The sequence below is a fragment of the Dendronephthya gigantea genome, unplaced genomic scaffold, assembly GCF_004324835.1.
Source record: "Dendronephthya gigantea isolate DGI-Jeju-01 unplaced genomic scaffold, DenGig_1.0 000335F, whole genome shotgun sequence".
NCBI lineage: Eukaryota > Metazoa > Cnidaria > Anthozoa > Malacalcyonacea > Nephtheidae > Dendronephthya > Dendronephthya gigantea.
The window spans coordinates 91,030-111,904 of record NW_021163345.1 but is presented as its reverse complement, the minus strand read 5'-3'; the positions used below and the strand labels follow the sequence as shown (position 1 = coordinate 111,904).

Below are 20,875 nucleotides of genomic sequence, written 5' to 3'. Positions count from 1 at the left end.
TATTATGTGAATATGAAAGAAAACAACCTGCATTTTGTTCTGTATATTCTTGTGTTATAGAAGTCAAAAATACATGCTGTTACTATACTGTATAGGCCCTTGTGATTCATATACAATTATAGTTTCAATTGTGTGATAGTTATGTTCTTGTAATCTCAATTGTAGATTCTATGGCATATAGAGTCGAATTGGTACGGCAAAATATCTTTGAGAATTGAAGTTTATGGCGGTTCTTCAGGTATGTTCTGGCAATTCACTGAAATACTATTTGTTCGCTAAGGAATGTTGTCCCATGGTAGCGGTACGCATGAACCTGGGATATCACAATGCTGATAGCCTCACAACCCTGGACAATAATATAATAATTTACTTGTTCCTTGTGTTTCAATTTTAGATCAAATAAAGTATGGCAACCCAGGAGTTGCTAACAATTATTACCTTTCTCTTATCACTGACTACACCTCCATCCATCGCTGTGCCATACATGGATTTGATGGACTGACATACCAAGCAAGGTAAATATTGCAGGCTACATGGTATATGTTCAGTTTATTATTATGTCATATTAGGACTGTTGGACATTATTTTTTTATTCAGTAATTCCCCTATATGGGAATGTGATAAAATTCGATGTTAACCCCCAAGTAAAGATTTCACAAAATCAATGGAAATAACGCTGTACCTCGACTGGTTTCAATTCTGGAGGAGCCGTGTATGGCAAAATTATATGCATTATCATTTCATTTTTGTTGATGATTGTTCGATGGTGTTTTGGTGCCAGAAGATAATTGATACTAATTATTGGCCCACGTACTGAAGACACATAACATCCCAGATAATAGCAACAAGTGTTGGAATGCGGATAAGTCGACAGGACATGGTCGCTTAAATGAGGCAGCTTCCTGGTCTCACGGAAAAATAACCAGGACCAAATGCATTCGGCAAGAAAGATGTTTGTCGGAGCGATTTCACTCAAAGTCGTCGTGATTATAATTAGTGGGTGAAGACCTATTCTGTGTCCTGTAGTTCCGACGGGCAAAAATTCGATCATTACAAAATAAATGGACTAGTCAGGTTTAGCTGGATTAATAAGCAAGGCTTCTACAGATTACCCTGTCACGTTATATGCATCACATCATTTCCATGCGGTCATATATAACTTTTAATGTGTGATTAAGATTAATTGTTTAACAAATTATTCATTTCATTAGAGACTCGCTGGTGGAAAATGTCCTACCACCAACTGTAACCGCGCTTTACATCCGCATTCATCCAAAGACATGGTACGCAACATATCTTTGAGAATTGAAGTTTATAGCTGTTTTTCAGGTATGTTCTAGCAATTCACTGAATACTATTTGTTCACTAAGGAATGAGAAATGACTGAGAGATCCATCTGACTGAAATATATAGCGAAAATTTTTCAATAAGTGGCTTATGTAAGAGCGAGTTTTTGATTTAGAAATAAATTCTTTACACCCTACCAGCGGGTTTGTCAGGTTTTTTACTAACTTAGGTGCATTGGAATACAAGTAAAAATAAGGCGTGTTTTAGAAGTTATACCTGGACGAGGAATCCAGCATATCATTATGAGGAACAAAGCTATTATAGCGGTATATACTCAGGGCTATCACAATCAAGTTTAGTGTTATCGCTTTATTTCAATGTTTGCTGCACGGTCGGATTCTCACAATTAAAAGAAAATCAAGCGAAAAGTTTCACACGTACAAAAGTATAGGTATGGAACTGGGGCCGGTTGTTCGAAAGATGGATAACTTATCCAACGGATAAGTCCTATCCAACGGATAAATCTGGATAGTTATCCATTGGATAAAAACGCGTTGCAGGAAGCGTGGATAGTGAAGTGGATAGCTACCCAATAGATAAGTTAAAATTTACCAGAAGAAAACAGTATTATTCTGAAATTTCGTACCACAACGTCAGCTGTTGCTAAGCATTTACAACATTGAATTCATAATCATTACGAATTCTCGAGTATAGTTACTGAATGGAAAAGATGAACAAGTGATTTCGATCGACTTTGCACTTCACATCATAGTGATTTTATTAATTAAACACATTGCAATTTTATTCCTTGACCTTGCAACGCTTTGCCTTTCGGTCCAATAGCAAATTTAGAAACACTATTTTAATGTTCGTGAATGAATTACTTAGATATTAGCAAGTTTCCTTGGAATAGGTTGAATCTTTCTTTGCATATTCGCGTTTATAAACTGATTAGAAGCGTATAGTAAATTTACCACCTGTTATAAATGCGAGGATGTCCAAAAAATCGCCGGTCGAACGGAATGTGTAGGCAACGTGAAACGCTGCTGCGACAAATTGCACTTCGAAAACATTTTTAATATATAGTGAATACAATCATGATGTGTATTAGTTTGTTGAAACACAGTAAGAGGAATATTGCATTTTTGTCCTATTTTATATAAATGTTTACAGTGTTACCTTGTATCTTTGAATTTATCCACTGGATAGTGGATTTAAACCACCTCCGGACCTTGGATAAATTTATCCGGTAGATAGCGATTTTTATCCTTTGGATAAAGTTATACAAGCTTCGTGCAACACAAATCACACGCTGGATAAAACTTATCCGTTGGATAGTGAGTTATCCGTTGGATAGCGACTTATCCACCTTTCGAACAACCGGCCCCTGTTCTTTTATTTATCGGAATAACTAGTGATGTGATCTTACATGAAGCATTTTCAGTCATGCTGCTAAATTGTCGTGCTGGCTACGCCACTGAGTATTTTATTTGCTCGCAGAGCCTGGTCTGCTGAACGTGACCGTCGGCCAGTCTTCACCATGTACGGTGACAGTTATTTTCTGCCTTTTAACTTGCCGACATGCAATGTTTCATTGCACGGTGAGTTTTCAACTTTACTGAAGGCGCTACTATACAATATGCAATTTTCCTTACAACTTGCAATGCAATTATAACTCCGAAGGATGTTAATTTGTAAAGAGTGTTCGAAATACTAAGGAAACGTTAGCAGATCGTAATAGATGTTCGTATTTGACAACTTTAGATGCCTCAGGAGTAGAATGGTTTTGCAATTTGCAAGGAAAGTTGCGTAGTGTAACAGCGCCTTGAGATTGTTTCGGAAAGCTGGTTAAATTTCGATGTAACTTGCAAACATGTAATGTTTCATTGCAATTGCGAGTTGAAAATAAGGGTCATTGGACGGAAGAACGGGACAAGTATCGTAGTTTTCAACATACCTTTTATAAGGGCGGAGACATTGATCTTCCATCCTCGGTCGGTTTTATCATTTTTTCTGCTTATCATCCTACAAAAGACAAAAACCTTGTTAAATCGTGGATCAATCTAACACTTTTAAAAGCTTTCTCTCCTAACTGAACTAATTTTATTTATACGGTATAGTTCTATCAGTTCTAAATTGTCCTTCATGGAGGTCCAGTAGGGGTCATCCCGTATTGATCCAGTGTTACTACAGGAGGAAACCTGAACTAAACTGACTTTATTTATGCTGGATAGCTGTATCAGTTCTAAACTTCAACCAAACTAATTCTAACAATTCGAAAAAGCTGGGACTTCAGACGAAAAAGGTCAGCCGATTTTGAAAAATCTTAGATGCGGGGTGTTATAAGGCGGTTAGTAATTTCATCATCACCTTCATCCAAGGATGTTCCAGAGCTTCTGAAACCGTGATGCATTTTCTGTGACCAACAGTAAGCAGTTTTGTTATAAGATCCTTAGCTTCACTGCTAACATTCTTCCAGAGGTTGTTCGGAAATTTATACGACCCTTCTTTGACTTGTTTCTCCAATGGGTTATTTGCCTGCTTTGAAAATAAAGAAGATCCGGAAAGTCTAAAAGACGTTAACTTTTCATTGACGTACTCCAATTTTGAAATGAGGTTAACCTACCTCCAGCTTCATTACAAATCGTCTTCACTACGTGAATTTGAGTAAACTGAAGTATATGGCATACCAAACATATAACACACGATTTCTTGTAGGATCGTTCTTCAGGCTACGGGATTAACATTTTGGTAGCGAGGTAACTTGGTGTACCACAGATTGTTTCCATATAGGAATTCGGATCTAAAAAATTAATTGTTATCATTGAGAAATGTAACAATGAGAAATAACTGAACCTAAAACGTTTGCAGAATGCGCTCTGCTTTCGTAAAACGAAATCACGGACAAAACTCGGAATTGAGATTATAGTGACTTCCAGGATTTGCTGGCAATGGTCACATCGAATGGTTTCTTCAAATACAATTTAAAGGGCAATTTAAACACAAGTTCAATACACAACCGACACAAACCTTTATAAGCGTTTCGTCATACGAGGAACACAATAAAACATTTTCTGGCTAGAGAAGAAAAAGTTAAATTATGGTCGTTAAAGTTTAGGATATAAAGACAGTAGTGATAGATAAATTAGGGCGTGCTTACCTTCCAATCCCTGTTAGTGATGCCATTTTCATGTAAATGCTAAAAATACGAAACAGTATGAATAAAGTTAGTTTAGTTCAGGCTCCTGCAGTAACACTGGATCAATAACAGATGATCCTTAGCTTGGTGTCATTAAAAGCTCCAATCTCTTCGTGATATTTTCCATAAACTTTAGTCATCGCCTGTGAATGAAATATTCCAATTTGTTTAATTCATTCTTCGAAGGCTACACATGGCTACATTCGCGCTAAACGACATCCTCACCTGAAGGCACATTGCTTTCATAGTTGGTTTAGTTGTCAATAGGAATCAGTGATACAGATCGTTAGACAACTCGAGCCTGAAAACAAAATAGAAAAGTCGATCGAATCTTGAATGGTTTCATCCATGATTCTATACTTCTCTACTACATTCTGCAGGACAAATAACATTGCGTGAACTGTGCAGCAATATAGAGAATAGGGGGAAGCCAGACAGAAAAGCACATGGAAAGTAGTTTGAATATTTGCAAACCCTGATAGATAAATGTCGTGGACTCACACATTTGTTTTCGGCGTCTCCTCGTCGTTTTGTTCCAACAAGACTCTCAAATAATAGTCACCTGATAGCAGAGATACGTTACTGAGTTTGTTAAACTGTTAAAAAGCTAGAGCAGTTAGGCTTATCACTAACCTATTTCAGTTCATCAGCTAAACATTCATACAGGACTTCAAACTAAAGGTGATTCCAAAAGACAACGTAGTTTCCACTCAGATCTTTTTCCATTGCAAATGCGTGCAAATCAGATTCGAGTGCCCCAGAAGTTCCTCTCGCGTCTGTCACATTGAAAACATAAGAAATTGTTTGATACTCTTTTACGAGAACAGTTTAGAGAAAGAGGTCAGGACTATTGAATTTGTCTTGTTATACTCATAGCGACAGGAAATCCTCCATTACATTTCCATTTCCTATATTTTCAACGGAAACTAACCTTAACTTCGAGACTCACCTTGTAATTCCAAATCAGGTTGTACGCTGTCAGATCTTGACTGAATCTGTAAAAAAGATCCGCTTAAATATCATTGCTTTTTCATCTTTCAAACGACTAGAACATTTTCCCATTTTCTTAATATGAACACTTACTTTTAATAAAAAAACTGGATTTAAATTCTCACATTTTTCCTGGATTTGAATCCTATTTTTGTCCTCCAATGCGAGAGATATCCTTCAAGTTGATTCCTCAACGTTCCCCTCGTTTTTCCAGAGCTCTAAGACACAAGTATAGCACGTGAAATAACAGGCTTATACGTACATGCAAGCATGCATTATGAAATTTTGGAACACGATTGTTGATTTAAAACGTACTTCTGCAAGCTTTACATTGTCACGAATTGATAAACGATCTTCTTCAGTCTCTGGTGGCTGAAGGAAAGATAAAAACTTTCCAACAAAATTGTTTCTTTACAAAAAGGTTTTACACTTCTGAATGAATTACCATTTAATTATTTCCTCAGTGGGGCAGTTGGCACAGTTTAAGGATGAATGATGGAGTTTAGTTACCAAAGCAGTTGATACCACTTAGTCATGAACACGATTGGTTAGTCAGAATCACCTCAATGGGTTTATGTAAATAATGGCCCTCGCAAAAAAGTTTTCAAAGATTTCTCACTTCGTCAGGGCTTTCAAGGTAATAGAGCAAACCAGCAGGCTGTAAAAATCGTATTCAAATTTATTACATAATTGTTTATGAACCAAAAATTATGAACAGGAAATCTCGCATTTAAACTTTCTTGCACGCTTGGATATTTTGTTCGAAAAACGCCCGTAGAAAGTGTGGCAATTTGTTTTTGACCGCGCGTGAGTTTTTGGGGTGCTGGGAGCGAAAATAGTTTTCGAAAAATGCGTCAAATTGCGCGAGAGATAGATATTTGTGGATATTCTTGATCATAAATATAAATAGCTGGATAGATAGGGACATTCAGGAGCTTCAATTGATATATATTGCCATGGAAACTGAAGCTGTTTACACCAAGCTTCGCTTCTTGCGCAGGGCTTTTGGTCGAAATGTCGCTGTTCGTTGGAAATTGCAAAAATACTCAAACTTCAGCTAGTATAGGAATCCCATCGAAAGGCTTTCAGCTGTTAGATTGAGTGTTTTTTTAAAGTTTTATGTTTTACTTAAATTCGATGTTTTTGTGTTTTTTCATAACGGCATCTTAAACCGCAAAATCATGCTATATTCGAAGGCGCCTGCTTACAAAAGGTTTTAAAGCCGGCGAATACATGAGGCAAAAACGTCTGGGGTCATTGGCAGTTGAAGGGAAAAACAAAAACTAAAAAACACCAAAATGAAGTTAAAGAGGCTGGATGATAGGGTAAAAATAATTTCAGTAGCTTATATCTTCGCTTTCTTTTAAAAAGATATTTCGGCTTTAATAGTCGGAATTTGTATTTTCAGCCTTTATACCTATGGTTGTTGTAGTAAATATCTGAGAAAACATTGTCTGTTAAGCTCTAAGTATACCGCTTGAGATGAAATACATGTATTTTTTTACCTTTCGATCTGGAGAAGTGAAGCTGTCTGGCTCTAGTTTTATAAAAGCTCATGTTTATTGTGTTAAGAGGTGTTCATGCCTATTATTTATCTTCACTACTACACTTTGAATCAAGTCTAGGATACTAGATAAGATTTATGCATATGAATTATATTCAAAGAAAAGCCTGGAGCAGGGAGCATTCAACTGGCATGGTAAATTACTAAAGAAATAAACTGAAATCCAGAAAAGTAAAATATATGTTTTACTCTTTAAAAGCACATATATAGTACATACTGATTAAAAAGCTATGTGGTCAAAACACATCAATGTTACTATGTAATGCAGGCCTGACTTGGTCCTTACTACAAATGAAATTTAAGGACAATCAAATAGGTAGATTATCATGTTGAGTAATACCTGATAAACTGAGTTTCTTGGGTGTTCAGAAGAAGATTGAAACCACCCAATTTAGCAAACTAAATATTTCAACAATTTTTACAACTGTTGAAATTACAAAATTTGCATCATTCCAAAACCTTAGCCAATGTAAAATAATTAGATCATGATGCATACTGTAGCTTAATATTATTGGTATTTCCTATGTGGCTAATGATGATAAATATTGAGAGCAAAATGTAAATTCAGCAATCCTAAACATGTTCATATAGTACAAGTTATTCTCTGCAAATGTTTATGCTCACCTCTTTCTATATACTAAGATTGCATGTGGCCATTGCTGCTGTTAATTAGTAATATTTACAGCACATACATTAATATAATTAACTGTAAAAATTGTTAACAACACAAGTATTGAGTTAATTACTACAAAATGTAAAAGTAAAAACTCATGTGGCAACATCAAATATGTTTGTTTTGCAATACAATTTTGCTATTGCAAGTGAAAGATATGACTGAATAATGATAGTACTCTCCCTGGTAGTGGTATTGCTTAATAAATGGCAATTTTTTGTAAAAGTTGGTATATTAATATGCCAGACTCAGCCTGCTGCCAGGAAACAAACAAATCAGGGTCCATGCAGTTTAACAGATAGTATGCAATGCTGTTAATGAACTTTGTATGACACTCCTGATATGCAATTTTGCTTGCCAAACAGTTTTCCTTAACACATGCTAGGTTTTGTATGTAACAGGAGACATTTGCATTGCTGGAAGCCTAGAAATTCCCTCTTTGGAGATAATGGAAGATATTCCCTACAATTAAGCCAATTATTGTTTTGACTGAGAAATCAATGGTGATGAAATCAATGCCCTTATCAATTAACATTATCTGATGTGGCAGAAGCCACATGAATAGACCCTTCCAAGTTTAGAGGTACCACCTTTTAGGGCATGCAAAGCCAATAGAAAATTCAATAGGGACATAAGTGACTGATAGTTACTCTGCCATGACAAGTATCAATCATGCCAGTCACCATTGAGCTTTCTATTGTGTTTGCACCTCCTGCAAGATGGCATTTCTAACCTTGGAAGGGATCATGTGGCCAGATATTAAGATATGCATTCACATTGTCAAACAACCTAGGTACATGCATTACTCTCAGGGTATCATTCAAGTTAAATATTAAAATGCATTCAGTTTGAAGTATCCCTACCTGCAAAATTGCAGCATATATGCTATTGTGATTGCTATTAACTGTACATAATTTTCTTGGGGAATATACAATGTAAATTTTATATAAAATTGTATGATATTCGCCATTAATTGTTAACACTATACAAGGTTCACAATTAGCATAATATGTGTTACGAATAGCCACTTCCTCCTGCGTATACCCTGAGAGCAATGCTAGTAATTCCATCACCAAACGCAGATTAGTTAAATATATTACTTCGCCTTTCGTAATGCTTCCGAAATAACAAAACTGTTCGCAAAACACGGGCATTGATTTTACCATTTTTCTAAAAACAACAAATAGCTCGTATGGAATATCTGGCGAAATCTCCGAAGTGAAAGGATTCCTCGCATTCCGTCTGCTGCATAGCCTGCGTCGTATTGCTGCCAGCCACAATCTAGACACATGCTGAAAAACCACGGCTGAATTTATGGAAGACCTAGCAAGAATCTTTGCTGGGCCAAAAAGGTTACTATCGCGACTACCCGCCGTACGGCAAAGCTCCACTATCGGCCGAATTACTCTGGCCCCTTCCTCTAAAAGGTCACGGTCAGAGCACTGCAGCAATCGAGACAAGCACTCTTTAATATTCTCGCTAATACTTTCAACTTTTTGTTGACACTTGTCTCCTAAAACAACTTGGTTTACAACTTGTTCAGCAGAAAATTTTGTATTTGCCGCCGCCATTTTGTAAACACAAATGGGGAAGACCGCAGAACAAACTCACTTTGTTGCATAATTTCATTTGAAATACCGCAGGACAGTAGGAATGGCGAAATGGACGTTTCTCGGGAAAAAATGCCAAGCGTGTTGTATATTTTAGACATTAAAAACTATAACTACTTTAATACGAACATTATTCTCGCAAGTAATGCCATTGCTGTTGGATGATGCTATGCCAACAATAATGATTATAAATTACTTATGGAGTATGCTTGTTAGTCTCAATTGAACTATTTACAGATGGCTAGTATATAGAGGATTATAAAATCACAAGTTTTAAGATGAATCTGAGAATGTTGCTAAAATACAACTCAGGTCCTGCGGATGGAATAGAGGCTATACCTCTGCAACAATTTGTTAATTTATCACACTAATTCGCACCTGTTCAATAGCGAACGTCTATCAGTGCTTTGCGTAAACATGGCCATGCGTAAGCGTTTTGGCAGAGCGCCCTCGGCAAGCGCCAGAACTTGTATTTTTGCCGCGGTTTCTTCATCAGCTTCCTAAAGTGAAGTTCTAACTAAATATTAACAGATGATTTTAGGCACTTCACACGATGCCGGAATATTCTTGAGGTTTTAAAGGGTCTTAATTTCGAGTGGTATTATACGCACTTCAAATTCAAGCAGGGAACAGTTGATGGAAAAATGAGTCAACTGTACGTCCTCAGTGACAAGAGCATTGCACCGGCATCGCAAAAGCGTAGGTTCGATTCCTGCCGGAGGATCTATAGTTCACTCATTTTTCCGTCATCTGTTCCTGGCTTGATTTGAAGTGTGTATAATACCTCTCAAAATTAAGACCCTTTAAAACCTCTTAAATATCAACTGAACTAATATGTACATTCATCACGGCTAAAAAAATGCAGAGCGTTATAAATGACGTTCGTCAAAGGCAGAAAATTCTCAATGGATGAATGAATGAATAAAACGTACCTCGATTATCGCCTTCAGAACCATGCCAGCACCTTTCACAATTGTTGTCGACGGATGCTGAAATTGTTGAGGAACGAATTCAAAACCACGATTGGTAAGAACCATTAGCGGGGCAATAGTAAAACATACATAAGCGAAGAAATGGTAAAATTGGTACTATTATTTAGTTTTGTCGTAAACCTACCTGGAACAATCGATAAATGCAATGACCCATTTCTAGACAAACAAATAACAGACTTCATGAGTTGCTCCTATGCATGGGTCAAGCTAGTGGACGTGGTAAACTTCACCAAAAAGGTAAAGAGAGAAAGGCTATTTAATCAACTCTCAACCTCAGTCAAAGAGCCATAAACTACCAAGAAGACAAGTTGAATGAAAAGCTCCTCAAATTTCTTTGTAGCATACCTGCAACTTTCTCCAGTAATTTCCAAACTGTTCATCATCTGTTGTCTCACTAAGAGGAATATGCAATAGTCTATTTATTGTAACAGACTACATGAGTTGATTCAAAATATTGGAAGCAATCACACCTTACTATTAGTTTAACATGAATGTCCAACTTCACCCCCGTATTATTTTAATATATTGCAAAGCAACTAGAACAAACCTGTAAGGAGGACACAGAGCAAACGTCAGAAAATCAAGCAATCCACTTATAACTAAAACCCCAGTAGAACGAATATAGAAGAAAAGTTTTCATGGTTAATCTATTTCTTGTGTTTAGTTAGAAAGGTAGTTCAAATTAGAAAGGCAGTTCTTACGAATGACTTGCTGGGTTTTGCAAGGGAATTTCTCTTCCAAAACAAAGCTATATACATACAAGAGGGATGGAAAGATAAAATGCAAGGGTTCAGCATAGATTATAGGCAACCAACACCGCACATCTTACCACATTTATCGTGAGAATATCCAACAAACTGCTTAGAAATTTTTCAGAGGATAACAAAAGCTTTTGTTTATCTGTTCTTGTCGAATGTCATAGTTATCGTGCGTTGGCTATATAAAAAAACAGAATTGGTTTCGATAAAATTGGATCCTGTTAACATTCAGATTTCAAAGTTGGCTGAGTTTATGTGGATTGCAAGTTAAAGGGGTAACACTAATGATAGTGACAGATTTGGCAACATATTACCAGGAAATTCATCGTTAAAGTGTTGGCGCTTTCCTTTATACGGAAAAAACGGCCAGACCGGTCCTATTGTTGATCTCGGTACAGACAGATTACTGGTATTTTAGAGTGTTTCAAGAACTCTGCGTTCAAGTATATCGTTACTTGCATCTGTCTAGCTCGGAAATTTCGCAACTATATTCTTAACGAAATACTCTATTTTAAATTTAAATATGACCGGTCTGACCATTTTGGCCGCTTAAAGGAAAGCCCTCTCTTTACCTGCATCAGAGCACACAGCATGTCGACAGCGGCGTGAGTCACGGCTTCATTATTCCTCTTCAAAGCTTTCACAGTTTTCACACCAACCTTCTCATAGAAGCTGTAAAAACAAAACAGAAACACGGTCTAGAGAAAGTGAGCTGGTTGAGTAAACAGCGTGTGTTGTGGTTAAAGATAAACGTTTCTCACCTAGTGAGCGTTGTGAAACCTGCTTTGGATCCAACCTAATGTCTCAAAGCGTGAAACAGTGCTTCGAGATCTTTATCTGATATTTTGTTTTGGTCTCCTGCAAATAGACGAAACATTTTAACTATTTTTTGTACATATTGAACACCTGTGAAGGTAATAGCAGTCAGAATATGTATATTTTAGGGGTGAACACTAAATATATTTATTGGCAAAGATATACAATACCTTCGTGAGCAATGAGCATTGTGATGGCATTAATGATAAATCTTTCTTTATTCTCCGGGAAAAGTCCTTACAAAATATTTAAAATCGTTTGAAATATATATTGGAGTTTAAAAGACTTAATATTCCAGCCGTACTTCTGGCGAGAAAATTTCAAATCTACCATTTCATGGATTCGGACCCAGTCAACTCAGCAACCAGAGTTACCGCATTGTAGTCCCTAAGCCTCTTAACGTTCCTTATACGCGGCGAGGCGGGAACTGAGAGGCCTAGAACAAAATGTTTTGTATTTTGGCTATTTTGTCCCCACTTTCTGTATTGAGGTCAGTTTACGATCCACGACGCGGTTAACTGGCCTTGTTCGACGTCGCTAGTCAAATATTTGCTTGAAATAACCTGCGGGATATTAATTATACTGTCAGGACTTCGAAATATCCATACAAACGTTTCAATGTCATTTGCTGTCGACGCTATCGACTATCAAGTAAACTCGAGTCCGTACGTACATGGTTATGATTATAATAAGCTTCAATCTGCCAATTTAAATTATTCTCGCTTCCTTTATAACGATTATTGTTGTAAATCTAGGTCAACTAATGCATACTAAAATATGCAGAAAACTAACGTGCGTATGAAAAACACGTGAGTGGAAAACAGCCTTAATCCAGATTTTGACAGAACATTAAAACTCAGTAAAAATGCAATAATATTCTCTACACAGGATTTTGTCTGCAGAAAAGTACAAAATAAGAAATTGTCAACTTACGTCTTGGGTGACTGCATGAAGTAGACCGCTGTAGGAAATATTGCAGTTAAATCTCTACACATCTTCGGTTAAATTTCCTGCAAGGAACCAGTAATAAGACAATATAAGCTTTTAGAGATATTTCAAAAATTTAAAGTGAAATAAAAAGAGAAATATTTCACCTGGAGACGCAGCGAGGAATTTTAAATGACTGCTTTCTACTTCTTCGTCAACAACGTTATACAATGGACCCCAACGATAACCTTGAAAAATATATCATCTTAAAAAAACAATTCTTCTTTTGCTGTATGTGATGTATTGGACTGACTAATAGGAATACCTGACGAGAAGTGTAATTGTTTGTGTGTTATATGTGATCCCATACGTCAGGAGGAGAATGAAATGAGGGTTCGTATTTACGGCAATCATAGCAGTGCGAGATTTTCATCAGGAAAATTTTGACCATAATTTTCGCTCAATCATCTATGAAAAAGCGTACAGTCTCTTCGTTGGGGTCGTTTTTACACAAACATCTCCATTTCCACTGCCTCTAACCCCGTGTAGCTAACCAGCCAATGATATATCCCTAGATTGGGTGAAATACAAACATTCAGAACAAGAAATATTTTATATAGCTTCATACAAAATCTGCTTTTTTAAACTACCTGTCGGAAGACGAGTAATTTCTCAGCTGACCGCTTGTGTATTCCAGCCCGAACAACTGAGGATGGTCTCGATAGCTAATTATTGAAAATATCTGACAGAAAAAGAAGTTTTAAAACTATGATATACTATAATACACAAGTCTTAACCAAACGGTATATTCTGGAAAGTAACTGCAAAAATAAAACTATTTTAAGTCGGCTGGATACTTTTTTGCAATTGGACATGTTCAAAATGGAACGTGAAATAAAAAAGATGATAAAAGCAGTAAACTTGAATCCAGGTCAGAAGACATGGAGTGTTTGGAGTGTTTGGAGTGTTGGAGTGTTTGGAGTGTTTGGAGTGTTTGGATGTTTGTTTTTTTTTTTCTTTCAAGGTCTGAGATGAACAATTACTGGAACTGACATGGAATGTCGCATGACTTACTGAGCTAAGGGGATGAAGGCTGACGATGTTGAACATATATTATAGCAATAATAGTTTATAGTTTATTATATATTATAGTAATAGAGTTGATGTTCGCGGGCATAAATGTGTTTTTGGCCCTCCTCGCGGAACACATTTTAACCCTCGCTACGCTCGGGCTAAAATGAGTTCGAAGTCGGGCCAAAAACACATTTATGACCGCGAACATCAACCCTATTGTTACATTATTATCACTATAAAAAACACATGAGTATATACAAAATTAGTAAAATACAATAATTAGTAAATACAATAATTAGTAAATACAAAATTAGTAAAATACAATAATTAGTAAATAGATTTGAATAAATATAGTTCACCTGGTGCAAGGCACTTTTTAATGATAACTCCAAGCTTATACTTTCTGGATAATTTAATACATTCTATAGGGTTTAATGATCAATATAGGGATAAGTATCATAAAATTGTTTGGCTGTTGGGGTGTATAAACTATCAAAACTACAAAATTATATCCTGTCAAAATTTCGAATTTCTAAAATAATGCCGGGTTTATGGTCATTTGAATTTGCTTGCTACTTTTATAATATGCAAAAAAGTAGACGGTAGACACTGATTTTAAGTTCAAATTTATAATATTTCGAAAATATATTATGCATTATTAATTATATAACATACCTTGAATAAATTTGAAGTTTTACATGATTCAAGAACATTTTCATTTGTATACCGAACTGTTTCGCCTTTGGATTTGATTCCGTTCATTAGTCAAAGTACACTTCAAGATGTCGGGCTTCCCTTCAAAATTGTCGAGGCCAGGGATATGACGGTGCTAGTGCTGTGTCCAGCCAGGTAAAAGGTATTTCTGGGAGAATATTAGAGAAAAACCCGAAGGCGTTGCATGTTCATTACTCCAGTCATCGTTTAAACCTTATTGTTGCCAAAGCGTGTTCAATTCTTCCAGTGAAAAATATGTTGAGTCAGGCACAAAATATCGCCAGCTTTTTTATCAGTTTCCCTATCCGCTCACAGTATCTAAGTAAAAAGATGAAAGAGTTTGGTTTAACCCGTAACAAGCTCGCAAAGCCTTCCACGACACGATGGGTAGAACGAATAAGATCCCGCGATGGTTGTTTGGATGCATTCAAAGTTATCTACAAAACACTCAATTTTATGCAGTTTGGAGGATCGCAGGAAGGGCCATTTCCTAGATTAGCTAGTGACGCACAGTCTCATTTTCGCAACGTGGAGAAATTTGAATTTATGGCTGCTCTCATTATCACCCAACATGTTCTGGATCATACTTTGTCATTGACGGTCCAATTAAAGAAGAAAAAAAATCGATATTGCGGAATCAATAAAACAGATTAATCTTTTAAAGGATGAAATGGCAAAACTACGTGCCTCTGTAGATTTATTCCACAATGAATACTACGACAAGCTGTTGGAATTAGCTAATAACCTCGACGTGGCTGAGTGTTTTCCCCGGGTATGTAAAGCTCAAACAAAATGTGATAATCATCGTACCAGTACAGCAGGTGGTTACAACAGATTAACAGTAACCATTAAGAGTCGTGCATAGGCCACGTGATAACGAAACATTCTGAGCTCATCAATGAACAATTGTAAAGGTTTTATTGTAACTCATAAGGAAACCTAAGGATATATTTTGTAAAATCTATTATATTACGAGTGTCTTTCCCTAAGTCTACCGACCCCTGAATTCCCCACGCTATCGTCACCCTGTAATAAATAAGTAACGTTGCAAGTCCTCACCTTCAACCACAAGGATTAAATTACGTAATTCGAAGTGCAAAATTGAGATTACCGGTTTCTGAGTTTACCGGTTTATAATGCTCAGTATTTAATAATCCGTATAAGACCAATTTATCATTATTATTACTTGACTTACGGATTCATTAAGTTTATCCTCGTCTTAACTCAAAAAAGTTTTCAAAGGACTTGCATCCAGAAGGGATTTACCAGGAACAGGCTAAAATTAAACAGATGTTGAGATTAATGCACGATGATGATTCGTGATCTTAAAATTGCTACCTTTTGAAACTCTTCACGAGTTAATAAGCCTTGACTGTTCCCTGTGAAAGAAAAATAGGTAAATATAGTCATATTATAATATATATTTCCTCCATATTGCAAAGGTAATTTCGCTTGCCTTCAGTTTCTTCCTTGTGTAAAACAGTGTCTTTGGAATCTGGTACGACATCAATCTGAAACGATTGTAAAATGAAAAAGCTAGTCTAAATCAAAGATCTCTTTCTTTTCTGCTTCCCCTGCCAGTCATGTTAGTAGCAATATAAGGGATGGATAGTGAATGTTCTTGCACGAAGTAAATTTCATGCAAAGCGAGTTTGAAGAGAAATTCTTACCATAAAAGCGCTTGGTCCATATCTCGGACTACGACTCAAATATCGAGTTCGTTGAAGAAATGCCGAACCAAGATTCAACTTTTGCCCGGAATCTTGTAATAAAATCGACGAGGGTGAAGATCTGCCGTGTTCTGTAAGCAGCATCTTTTGTTCTGCGCTGTCTAAAATGTTGGCAGATAATTTGTTCATTTCGTAAATGCGCGAACAATGGCCGATCTGTTTTAACATTACAAACCTGACTCCTTGAGTTCGGTTTTCTTCATTTCAACATCATCCCGGGTATCTTCAATATTAGTTTCCTCATCTTCTCTACACGATGCGAGGCGATCTTTGACAAGATCTACAATCAATGTACGCTGTCTGTGCTCTTGCTAAGAAGTTCTGTTGTAGTTTCAAGGCGTTGTCTGGCTCCTTCTTTAATGAGTTCGGCCGATAAATCATCTGAAATACAACAATATCAATTTGACATTCCGCCAACGGAATGCAACCAAAACATTGAACAGGTTTACCCATCGTTGACCTTACCAAAGAGTTGTTTTGGAATTAAACTTTCATAAATCTCAGTCTTTCCCACCGCTGGTCGTCACAAGATGTTTGAGTCACAAGATTTCTGTATTGAGCCTACGTCACCAGTGGGCTTTAAATCGCGGGTAAGAAGGTCAGATGCTTTGGTATCGAATTTTGTCTTTGGCACCTGGCTAGAATCATCTGCACGAGTTTTTCTATCAGTTGAAGTAGCCTGGAAATGACAAATACGTTCCTAAGAGCTTTCACTAGAAGAATATTAAAACTTGGTCGCTCTTGCAAATATATTTATTGAAAATTCAGCAAGCAATCCCCCTGGCAATAGAATGACATGTGGACTTACTTTCGTAATAAATGGCACGAATTGTTTTCTTAACAATAGCGGACAGTTGACAAACCAGGATGAAATGACATTATCAGCAAGAGCTACAGTGTATTGAGAGTATCTAAGGTGAAACATATCAGTTCGTTTATATTTTAATCATTTTGACAAAACCAATAATAAAAAGTTTCAGATGTTATCGCGTTGAGCCAACTTCGATGATTCTGTGTAAGGCAAACATATTCCAAAGACTTGTTTCAACTGGATCGCTGTGAAGTTTTTGTACAAAGCACAAAGCTGTTACAATGCGATTTAAACGATTTAAAAGAATGTTACCAACTTTTCGCCGAATACGATTGTGTGTTTACACAACCTAGCTCTCTTTAGGGGGTACATTGATATTTTGTAACAGATTTCATAATTTACGTAACTTCAAGAAACATACCAGAGGGAAATTCTAGCAGTGGTATGGCAACTTGAGACGTTGGCGAAAGTTTAGTAAACTTTTCCAGATATTGTGGGAGCAGTCTAAGGACAGAAAATTTAGTAATTATTACTTAAAAAATCATATATTTGTGAAGGAGTATCTCGCATCACAAGAGACGTTACGTTTAGGCTGAAGTTTATTGAAAAACGTTTCTGTAAATTCACTGAGCACATTATCAAGGCACGATTTCAAATATCTGCAAAGAAATAAACTTCTAAAACGCTGCAACTACTTAAATCAACTTCATTCTTACAAAGTGCTAATGGACATAAAAAACGTCTCAAATTCCAGACTATTTTAAGTAGCCATACCTTGCCATAACTGAAGGCATTTCTAACATACATATGGTGAGACAAGATACGCTTAACGTCGCGAAATGAGCAACCAAGTACGCATTAGACAACACTAGACGAAATATACAACAACGTTTAAGCAAGAACAGACAACCGCTGAAAATAAAGTCACGCAGATTCTTACCTGTTCATCTTGACCAATAAAAATGTGGTACGTACACAGCTCCGTTAATACCTGCACGTGTTACAATAAAATATCCAATTAAATCATTAGTATGGTATGATATAATTATGGTATAAATTGGTTATGGTATGGTGGGATATAATTAAGGTATGATATGCATGGTTATGGTATGGTATGATTTCGTTATGGTATGGTATGGTGTGATATTATTATGGTAAGATATGGTTATCGTATGGTATGATTTAGTTATGGTTAGTTATGGTATGATATGATTATATGATATGATTATATGATATGATTTATGATATGATATTAAGATATGATTATATGATATGGTATGGTTATGGTATGGTATGGTTTTGGTATAATTATGGTAAGATATTATGATATATGCAAAAAACTGATTGATAAGAACCGTACTGGAAAAATTCTAGCGTACAAATGAGGTCGGCGCATATCGTTAGGAACACGAAATAATCCAGGAAGAAAATCGTAATTTGAAACCTGAATGCAAAGTAAAATTTTTAGTTCATGATTTTGGTGTGAAAAGTACACAACTTCACTTCCCTTCCCATTTTAGAGAAGACTGTAGATATTGAACGTAAATATTGCTCTCCAGAAAGTATCAAGTTTTTATCTTGCAGTGCCTCTGGAAAGTTCCTCAGAAGAACATCCAGCACCTCCCATTCCAATTCCTAGAAAATGAAGAAAGTTGAACTTCAATCGAAACTTAATGCCAGATGATATATTATGATAGAAAAGTTTACCTGTTGTAAGCACACAAGAATAACATTCATCGCCTCGCTGTAAGGCAGTGAAACAGTCCCGTTTGTCTTATCTTCTGCAGAACTAAAACAAAAATGAGAATGTATTACGCAAACAAGAAAAGGAATTTTGGAAGCAGATACCTGACATACGTGGCACTATCGTCATTAACCAACATTTTCTTTCAGAACAAACAAAATACGAAGTGAATTAAACTTTTCTACTTTTGTCTTGCACAAGGCCTAGACGTTGTCAGCTCGGAGACTGAGGAAACATTGAAGAATCTTTAAGAAAACACAATGTGAGACATCATAGAAAAATCGCGAGAAATAAAATTGAATTTGCCTTACCGAAAGCCGTATTTCCGATGCACTATACGTCCGATAGCCATTGTCATAATGAGTTTTTATGTGGTACACTAATATATTGAATATTCGTTCGGCTCGTTCTTGAGGTTTACGAAACAATTTCATCTGCAAAAATAGAATGAAATTACTGAAAGAGAAGCAAGTGTGGCATTAAATTACACTTATTTTTGTTCACGAAAATAACTTCATCACAATGAACGAATATGTGTGGACAATCTCTGCATGTCCTTCATTACCTTGAACAAGCGTACTAATCCTAATACAGCCTCCTTGATGTCTTTCTATGCTGTTTCATCCTGAGGCTGCAGCAACAAAGACAAATTACAGTGATTAGATGTAATTTTATGTCTCTAGATGTTCCTACATATACCTTGCAGTCTCTATAATTACCTTACATGTTCTTTACATGACGGCTTAACGTATCGCTTGAGAGGATCAACTGGACAGTGGCAATCTGGAATTGATAAATGAAATATATATCCTTTTACTTCACTGATGCGTTTGCATTCACGACCCCCGTGTAAAACGATCCAATTTGCGGATATATAGTTAGGTTCAGGTCAGGAAGCTTTCACTGATAAGAAATAATTTTCTATTGAAGTACAGTATCAGCTCATCACGAATGAAGAGGGAAATTGGAGTGGAGAAATGAAACCGTCTGAAAATGATTGTATTGAGTACCTTCTCGATTATATGCAAAACATCGCAAACTTTCGGTGAATCAGAGGATTCAATAACATCGACCAGAAGCTGGACAGCTCGGATCCGCACAGAAATATCCCGATCTTTGACAATGTGGTCTAAATGTGGCAACACTGAATTCTCAAGTATTTCTTCCTGTAAAAAACAAGGAGTTATAAAACTAGAAAAAGATTCATAATATCGCTAATGTCTAGAAAAATGGACTAAAATTTATTCAAAGTACTAAAATTGTATACCTCATATAGTGGAGATAACGTTCCTAATATGTTACAAAGCACATTTAGAGCTTTAATTCGGTTGGCCGTCCTCTCTTCACATCTAAAAAAAAATTCCCATTAGGATAAGACTGAGGCTACATAGAAATACATCACGAACTTAAACAAAAATCAACATACCAAAATATTACATTTTTACAAACAAAATATAAAGAAAAAAGAAGACCACACACTTGAAGTATTTCTCCACCAAATCTTTAATATTTTCAAACCAGTTTTCGCAGTAAGGATGAAGAGACTGGGAACGATGAGAAACCAGGAGAATAACTGAGGATTACTGCAAACAACGACATTTTATTTAGCTGCAAACAACGACATTTTATTTAGCTAAGTGGATTCCGTTAGATCTTCATATATTTTATTATTTTTTCCTCAAAGAAAGTCATAAAATTGTTAGCTAGATTCTCATCAGATTGGCACACAGGATATTGAGAATCAGGGGTATAATGTAGTAACTTTCCAACGGTTTTAAATAATTTCTTTTGGTCACTCCCATTATCTCTAACAATTTCAGAATGATAACGAGTACGACTTTCCTATAATAGCTCACTGACACGGCGACATTGCTGACTGTATTTTAGACGATCACAGGATTGTCTTGACTTACGCCATACCCGCTCGAGTTTCCTTCTGATACGTTTTTCGTTTTTAATTTGTTCAGTGTACCAAGGTGCAGCTGG

The 20,875-nt window shown here is 36.3% G+C and overlaps 5 long non-coding RNA genes across 5 annotated transcripts; all 5 read right to left on the bottom strand.

Moving 5' to 3' along the window:
* Window positions 1-4,588: 4,588 nt before the first annotated feature.
* On the bottom strand, window positions 4,589-5,027 carry LOC114542089. The gene is made up of 3 exons (XR_003689474.1): window positions 4,988-5,027; window positions 4,712-4,787; window positions 4,589-4,629 (listed from the first exon to the last, which is right to left on the bottom strand). It is a non-coding gene; the product is annotated as an uncharacterized LOC114542089 (long non-coding RNA).
* Window positions 5,028-5,465: 438 nt separating this feature from the next.
* LOC114542096 lies at window positions 5,466-5,831 on the bottom strand. Its single transcript, XR_003689479.1, has 3 exons — window positions 5,792-5,831; window positions 5,602-5,694; window positions 5,466-5,481 (listed from the first exon to the last, which is right to left on the bottom strand). It is a non-coding gene; the product is annotated as an uncharacterized LOC114542096 (long non-coding RNA).
* On the bottom strand, window positions 5,827-10,297 carry LOC114542097. The gene is made up of 3 exons (XR_003689481.1): window positions 10,256-10,297; window positions 9,702-9,823; window positions 5,827-5,848 (listed from the first exon to the last, which is right to left on the bottom strand). It is a non-coding gene; the product is annotated as an uncharacterized LOC114542097 (long non-coding RNA).
* A 2,727-nt stretch (window positions 10,298-13,024) lies between these two features.
* LOC114542094 lies at window positions 13,025-13,508 on the bottom strand. Its single transcript, XR_003689477.1, has 3 exons — window positions 13,467-13,508; window positions 13,142-13,387; window positions 13,025-13,064 (listed from the first exon to the last, which is right to left on the bottom strand). It is a non-coding gene; the product is annotated as an uncharacterized LOC114542094 (long non-coding RNA).
* A 10-nt stretch (window positions 13,509-13,518) lies between these two features.
* LOC114542093 lies at window positions 13,519-15,839 on the bottom strand. Its single transcript, XR_003689476.1, has 4 exons — window positions 15,800-15,839; window positions 14,566-14,922; window positions 14,250-14,312; window positions 13,519-13,558 (listed from the first exon to the last, which is right to left on the bottom strand). It is a non-coding gene; the product is annotated as an uncharacterized LOC114542093 (long non-coding RNA).
* Between the last annotated feature and the right edge of the window lie 5,036 nt (window positions 15,840-20,875).